Source organism: Vigna umbellata, chromosome 10 (assembly GCF_029865625.1).
Source record: "Vigna umbellata cultivar VRB3 chromosome 10, Vumbellata_1.0, whole genome shotgun sequence".
Lineage (NCBI taxonomy): Eukaryota > Viridiplantae > Streptophyta > Magnoliopsida > Fabales > Fabaceae > Vigna > Vigna umbellata.
In genome coordinates this window covers 21,978,307-21,986,740 of record NC_142174.1, presented here as the reverse complement: position 1 = coordinate 21,986,740, position 8,434 = coordinate 21,978,307, and the positions used below count along the sequence as shown (strand labels likewise).

Sequence of the window (8,434 nt, the reverse complement as noted above, 5' to 3'; positions counted from 1 at the left end):
CCAAGCTTTCAAAGACTTGATCCTGAAAATAAAATAGGAGTTTAAAATGCGAAAAGAAAAGATAAAAACCAAAGAAAATTTATTTATTTTTCAAAATAATTTTACTAAAAGGGTAAAATACCTATTTATTTAAAAACCCATTTTATTTAACTAAAAAGGGAAAATTAACTCTATTTTTACAAAAAACCCTATTTTTATCCTATTTACTCTAAACTGTACTATTTCTAATGAATTAAAAGCTAAAATAGCCTAAAAGCATATTATTATGACACAAAAGGGGGGAAAATAGAGAGTTAACAATAACTGAGGCAATAGGTCCTCTTCTGAATTATGTCAGGGTATATTAGTGGTTGTAGAGGGATTTGGCAAGGTTTTATGCTTTGGTTCCTCTCTGAACCGAGGCAGTAGGTCCCTTCTAGAAAAGGTGTCAGATGAAAAGTTTGGCTTGCAATGAATTCTGCAAGTTATTATGTTTTGGTTGCTCTTTTAACCAAGGCAATATATTCTTTCTGCATTGATTGCCAAGGAACCGAAGTATATCACTTCGTTATTATTACATAAATGCTACCGTTTTTTTATATGCTTCGGTTTCTATAAAATCGAAGCGTACAGGGCACTTTAAAAAATTGGTGTTTTACTATAGTGATAACTGCATTAATACCATTCACATTTCATCACTACATTCACATTATGTTTTGCAATAATAGTCATAGATTAACTTCCATTTCTATCTAGACTAATTTCCTTTCTAATGTTGCCTAAAACAATTTTTTTGATGTTATCTTTCATGATACATTATTCGATGAACCCTCAATCATGATTTGTTCACTTGAATTCTTATCTTATCTTTTATTTCCATCCCCTACTTGATTTTTTTGAGTCTTACATATTATTCTCTTACTTTAATAATATAATTTCTTTTATTACCTGATCCTTTCATTCTATATTTAGATATTGATACTCTCAACATAAATTAATATATATGAAATCACATATTATTATTTTTATCATTAAAATTCATTAATAATTTAACATGCACTAGTACAGTAAGAGAAAACGACAAGGTTATTTTTGCTTATAGACAGCGGTTTCCGAACCGAGGCATATCCAGGCGAGGCAAAAAGTCAACTACTTTTTGCCTTGGGTGCGAACCGAGGCATAAAAGGAGAGGATTTGGCCTCGGTTCAACCTTAACCGAGGCAGTATGTCCCACTCTACTGCCTCGGTTGTAGCTTGAACCGAGGCAGTAGAGTCCTTCTTTAATTTCATCTGCTCCATCATCCTTAAAGCACAATAATTCCTTGTATGATTCCTCTCCCAGTGTATCCAATTCGTGCATATCAAAAGGATAAAGATTGTACCATATTAAAAGCCTAGATGCAAGAGACCCACGGGAAGTGAGATTGGAGGCACTCCACCCAACATAAGCGCGTGTTCCTCGATTCAACCAAGTCCACAATTTTTGTCATTCCTGAGTCCAGTGCCTTCCTACCACGCTAGTCCAACCTCTTCCTCCTTCCCCAGCCCCACTCGCATTGACGCAAGCCCCTCTTCCTTTCTCATCCCATTCATTCGCAACATAACTTCAATCCCCGCCAACCTTCCTCCTCTCAGGATATCCAACAGGGCCCCTGTCACCCCTCCAAGCGCAAGGCTGACTTCGATTCCCTCTCCAACGCTTCCTTCCGCCACCCTATTTTCGCCACCTTCGCCCCCTCCAGTCCCTCGCGCCGCCACCACGTCGCGACTTCCACCATCCCCGAGTGCGACGAGTCCGACGTTTCCACCGTCGACTTTGCCTCCGACCGTTGGGTTAGTTTTCACTGTCAGACCCCCGTCGGTCCCCCTTCCCCTACTTTCAACCTCATGAATAGATCTGAATCAAAAAAAGGTTGAACTTGATGTTGGAGACCTGATGTTGGAACCTGTGGTAATCGCCCTTCATCTTGAGGTAGAAGACCTTAGAATCGCCGGAGGAAGCCGAGGGAATAAAGCGAGAGTTGAGGAGCTTGAGAATACCGTCGCAGATGTTGGAGAGCTCGGACTCGATCTTGGATCGGTAGTCGCGGATGACGGTGACGTGATCCTCATTGTCGCGGCTCTTCCTTCTGCTCGATCGAGGAGATGATGCGCCACGAGGCGCGGCGCAGCGGCGGAGGGAGGAGGCGGCGTAGGGAGCAGAAACGCAGAAACGTCATTGGAGGCAACGAGATACACAACCCTCACCGCGACAAAAATGAAGGCACCGTGGTCGTTGGAGGCAGCGGTGGGAGCAGCTGTGGAGAGAGCAATGGCGTCGTTGAAGGCAGCGAGATGCACCACCCTCAGCGCGATTAAATGGAGGCACCGTCTGAAGTGGTTGGAGGCAATAAAGGAGGAAGCAGCGTAGTTGTGGAGGCAGCAACGCAGGGGAAACACGCGAAGAAGGAAAACAATGGCATATGTTTTTACTGCCCTAGACCAGGCCTACTAACTCGGTTCCCAAAAACCCGAGGCAATATCTAGCCTACTACCTCGGTTGTGCTGCCACCCGATGCCTAATCCCTTAAAAAAAATTTATTAAAAAAACATATGCCTCGGTTAGGAAAACCGGGGCAGTATGGGGAATATCGAAGAGTTATATACTTCGGTTCACATAGATACCGAGGCAGTTACTGCTTTAGGCACCAGTTAGTGGAGAATCGAGGCGTATATCTTGGCTTTTATTACAAAACTGTCACCGTCTTTTTATACGCTTCAGTTTTTACGAAACCAAAGCTTATATGGCGCGTTAGAAACTCCTCTTTTTACTAGTGATGATTAAATTTATTAGAATAATCAACATCATTCCATTCCTAGCTCTTATGGTCTGTTTGATTTCACGAATGTAAACTTTGTAAAGAAATAATACAAAGAAAATTAAAAAATTGAGACAAAATATTACAAAATAAACAAGACAACTTTTCGTTTAACTTTCCTCTCTCATGCAAAAAAAATGGAGAGAAAAGTTTTTTTTTTAACTTTTATAATAATTTATATTAAAAAACAATTTCATAATTATTAAACAAATAAATTTTACTGATCAAAATCAAATAATAATATAATAACTAATAATATAATAATAAAATAATAATAAATATAAATAATAACAATCTTTCATTTTTATCAATTAAAATATTTTTTTAATTTATTAAATCCATCTCATTGTTTATTAACTTTTATAAAATTGTATCTCAAATCTCTTAAATCAAACAACTTCGTTTTATTTTTTATTTTTTTGAAATATACTCTTCCAAATATCTAGTATCGAATCCAAACAAAAGCTTAATATTATTAACTATACCTTTGACATCATAGAATAATTTCAGTAGTACAGGAATGGCAACTTGGACGAGCAATTAATGGAAAGAACCTCTTACTATATTCGAATATACCAAAGAATCGTGTCTTTAAAGTCATCCTAAACTATTATAATTTTATTTTTGGTAAATCTGAACTTAAATTCAAATACTTTTAATAATTATATATATATATATATATATATATATATATATATGTTAAAATTGTAAAATGTTGACCTAGCTCCAATGTTGATTAGCATGAAAAATGTTTTGTATGGATGAGATTGGGTTGTTTGAAAGGAAACCAGACTTCGAAATTTCAAGACTTAAAAGCGAGAGAGTGAAAAAAAAAATGAAAAGCCTGTATATTTAAACTATGACAATTAGAGCGAAAAGTAAATGAAAATAAGAGAAAATTTTATGAATATGGTAAAAGTAATTTTTCTATAAATTAGTATAATTTGAAAATAACTGTATGAAAAAAATCTTTAAGAATATTTTATTTATTTTTATTTGATACTTTTAATATTCATTTTTAATTATTTATCATTATTATAATATATAAACAAATATCCTCTTAGTATTTTGTACTATTTTTCCCCTTTCCATTTTTTTTCACATATTTATGTGCATGTTTTTACTTGCAACAAATCAGTATCAACATTACTATAGTTTATTATATTTATTTATAAAGAATATATTTCTCAAAATAGACAAATAGTGCATCATCCATAAGATAAGTAAAAGAATGATTTAAATTAAACATGTCCCGTGTTATCTTTGCTCCATTCTTATCTATTTCCGGCTACCAAACACCATCAAAATCTTATCAAGCTTTGACTTTGACTATCAGGCAATTTATAGCTCCTTTAATACAATAATACAATCCCTTCCAATCAACATGCGCGTCGATGCTCGAATCCACATAACGTCCCTCAACAAAATTGCCACGTGTATTCAACAATCTTATTTCAAAATTCATTCGGTGAGTTTATCGTCTCCCTCTAACAGCACTGACCCTAGTCAAAGCTATATATACCTCACTTACTCTGTACATTTCCCTTCCACTTTTCCTTTCTTCTCTGCCTTTCTACGTTTTGCAATTTCAGTGAAACTGAACGGCGTTCGAGTAAAAAACCGCCGCAACAAAATCCTAATCCAATCATTTCACCGAAACCTCGCTCTTCACCAAATGCTCTTGGATTGCGACAACAATCTTGACATTTAGAAGAAAAAAAAAACCCAATGGCAGAGGAAAAACTATTCCGGGTAGGGTACGCTTTGTTGCTGAAGAAGCAAAGCAGCTTCATCCGAGATTCGCTAGTGAATCTTGCAAGATCCCGCGGGATAGACCTGGTCCGGATCGACCCGAACCGGAGCCTAAAGGATCAAGGTCCATTTGATTGCGTCCTCCACAAGCTCTACGGCGACGATTGGAGGAATCAACTGAACGAGTTTACCGCGAATTATCCGAATGCCGTCGTTCTTGATTCTCCGGAATCGATCGAGAGGCTCCACAATCGGATTTCGATGCTACAGGTCGTGTCGGAGTTGAAAATCGACGACCGGACCGAGACGGTCGGGATTCCGAAGCAGATTGTGATAAACGACAAGGCGAAGCTGTTCGACAGGCGGATCTGGAAGGCGTTGAAGTCTCCGGTGATCGCAAAACCTCTCGTGGCCGACGGCAGCGCGAAGTCGCACAAAATGGCGCTGGTTTACAACCACGAAGGTTTGAATTCTTTGAAGCCTCCTGTGGTGGTGCAGGAGTTTGTGAACCACGGTGGCGTGATCTTCAAGGTGTACGTGGTCGGGGAGCGCGTGAGGTGCGTGAAGCGGAAGTCGCTGCCGGACGTGGAAGAGGAGGAGTTGACGAAGGTTTCGGAGGATTTGTGGGCGTTTTCGCAGTTTTCAAATTTGGCAAGCGATGAAAGAATCGACGACAAATATTACAAGATGATGCATTTGGATGATGCTGAGATGCCTCCTCTGAGCTTCGTTACTCAGATAGCTCGAGAGCTGAGGCGTGTGATGAAGCTAAACCTGTTTAATTTCGATGTTATTAGGGATTCTCGACGCAAAAATCGTTATCTTATTGTTGATATCAATTACTTCCCAGGGTATGCGAAAATGCCTGGTTATGAGACTGTTTTTACTGAGTTTTTGTGTGATGTGTTGTGCAAGAAACCGCGAGGGGGTGAGACTGAGGAGTGTGACAAAGATGCAACGAGGATTGTGATCAATACTTGTAGCGGGGATGGGGAAGACAACGAGGGTTCTGTATATGTATGAATATCTTGTGTTCAATGTGTTATCCTCCACGTTCATCATCGTCACATTCTTTAATCAACTCACAAACGTGGTGGATGATCACGTTCAATATTCAATATCCAGTACTGTTTCTAACAATTTATTAATATGTTATGCAAGTTGCTCAAATATAACAAGAATATTTCCGAAAACCAAATTAGCATGTTTTCCTCTTCACAACAATTGTAGTATTATTTCATGATCAAATTACTTTTAGGTTTAATAGGTTCGGAGGTCCCTATATTTGTGTCTTCATTTCAATTGGGTCTTCTAATTTTGGAAGTGATCAATTGGGTCCCTAATTTGGTAAAACTGAACCAATAATGCCCTTACCGTTAATTTTAGTGGACGGCGTTAAATTTAATGTATCGTGGCATGCTGACGAATCAATTAATTATGACGTGGCGCATAGGGGTAGAATTTATTTTATTTTAAGTTTAAAATAAAATCCTTTCTAGGGTAAGAACCTGGCTCTCACACTCTTCCTCTTCCAGATCCCCTTTTGACTTCAAACCTTCCTCACCTTCTTCTTCTTTTCCATTCCAAACATCTAACAAAACAATACCAACTCCTCCATTAATCGGTAACCTCCTGCAGATCGATTCTCTTTAGTTTTTCATTTTTTGTTTTATTTATATACATATATATATACATACATATATATATATACATACATATATATATATATACATCCATATATATATATATACATCCATATATATATACATACATACATATATATATATACATACATACATATATATATATACATACATACATATATATATATATACATATATATATATATATACATATATACATATATATATACATATATACATATATATATATACATATATACATATATATATATATATATATATATATACATACATATATATATACATACATATATATATATATACATACATATATATATAAGCAAACCACACCATCTGAATAGAGATTGAGATTGCGACAATGGACGAAAGCGTGAGCAGAAAGCAGCGAAGTGTCTCTGTGCAAAATGAGATGGGAGAGGAAAACAGCGAAGGAAAATGATATTTTCTTAAACCTCGTTTTGATGTTGCAGCCAAAAACCATGGTCATAGACAGTTTTCTTAAACATTGCAACCAAAATCACGATCCCACAATTTTTCGTAACCTTGCTTACCCACACAGGAAGATCACAAACCCAATTGTAGAAAAAAAAATTGAATCGAAATTATGACACTTTCTCTCCAAGTTTTCAGCTTTAGTGAGAGACAATGGAATTGAACTCCCTAGGAACGAGAAATTCCACTACAAAAAGGGAAAGTGCAGAACTTTGAATTGGGAGAACCCAGAAACGAAATTTGAACAGGAATGGGACCTAATTGGGAACGAGAGAGTGGATTGAGAATTAATGGAAATTTGGGAGAGGAATGAGACAAATGATCGAAGGAAGAAGAAAGGAAATTGGATGAGGGTTTTGAACTAGAGATGAAAGGGTTATATATTAAGGGTATGGTGATTGATGAGTGAAATTTGATGAAGATGATGGGGACTGGATTTCATTACATGAGAGAGAGAGAGAGGTAACAGATATTGAGAAAAGGCTCAAACGATGCCACCTGGATGCCTCAGCTTGCCACCTATTAAAAAAGGTTAACGTCGTTAACTGTATTTAACGAAAAGGCTATTATTGAATCAAATTGACCAAATTAGGGACCCAATTGATCAATTCCAAAATTGGAGGACCCAATTGAAACGAACACACAAATATAGGGACCTCCGAACCTATTAAACCTTACTTTTATTAATAAGTTTTATCAAAGGTCGGACGGGCTTGACCATCCTCCAAAAATTGTAGTATTATTTTATGACCAAATTACTTCTATTAGTATGTGTTATGAAGGTCCGGCGAGCTTCGTGATGATCCTCCGAGTTATGATGTTTGCTCTTCTTTCCTTGTTCTTGGCGTGTGGTAACGCTCAAGTCAGTGATTTATTCAATAATTTTGTAATAAGAGTTCATTCTTACATATATTTATAAATAGGCTTAATTACCTACTTAGTCCCCATGTTAGGAGGTAATTTTCTGTTTAGTACCCGGTTTTAAAAATGTAGGCATTTGGTACCTATGTTTTGAAATTTGTATCAATTCAATCCTATCCAGTTAACGGCGTTATAATTGATGCGAGAAATTAAGGACGTTAATGAAGATGCATTCAAACATTTGATAGCTATTCCACCCAGGCTATCATTAACGTCCTTAATTTCTCGCATCAATTATAACGCCGTTAACTGGATAGGATTGAATTGATACAAATTTCAAAACATAGGTACCAAATGCCTACATTTTTAAAACTGGGTACTAAACAGAAAATTACCTCCTAACATGGGGACTAAGTAGGTAATTAAGCCTTATAATTATTATATTGAGCTTATCATTAGGTTTGACTCATTTACTATCAATAAATGACATTATTCCTATTAATTGTCAATCAATGACTATTACATTAATTGCCCATTAGTAGCTATTATTGCTCAGATTAATTATCATTATTGACTATTCCAGATCGGTCAGTCATTTCCTTGTTGAAGGGTCGACCACCTGATCCTTGGCTGACTAGTGGTCATACAGTGCACAAGCCCAAGCATGCTCTTTATTGGAAGAGGTGCATAGGGGTTATTGTGAGCTTGAGAGAGGTCTTCACGTTGTATTAGGGAGTCTTTTTTCTATGCATTAATTTTACCTTCGACACTTGTCTTTGTGTGTTGTTGTACGTTTGACCAAGATTATGAGTTTCATTGATCACTCGT

The 8,434-nt window shown here is 36.8% G+C and overlaps 2 pseudogenes; both read left to right on the top strand.

Moving 5' to 3' along the window:
* The first annotated feature begins 330 nt into the window (after positions 1–330).
* LOC124821983 (BES1/BZR1 homolog protein 2 pseudogene) lies at positions 331–1,896 on the top strand (annotated as a pseudogene).
* A 2,427-nt stretch (positions 1,897–4,323) lies between these two features.
* On the top strand, positions 4,324–5,652 carry LOC124840592 (inositol-tetrakisphosphate 1-kinase 1 pseudogene; annotated as a pseudogene).
* The last annotated feature ends 2,782 nt before the right edge of the window (positions 5,653–8,434 follow it).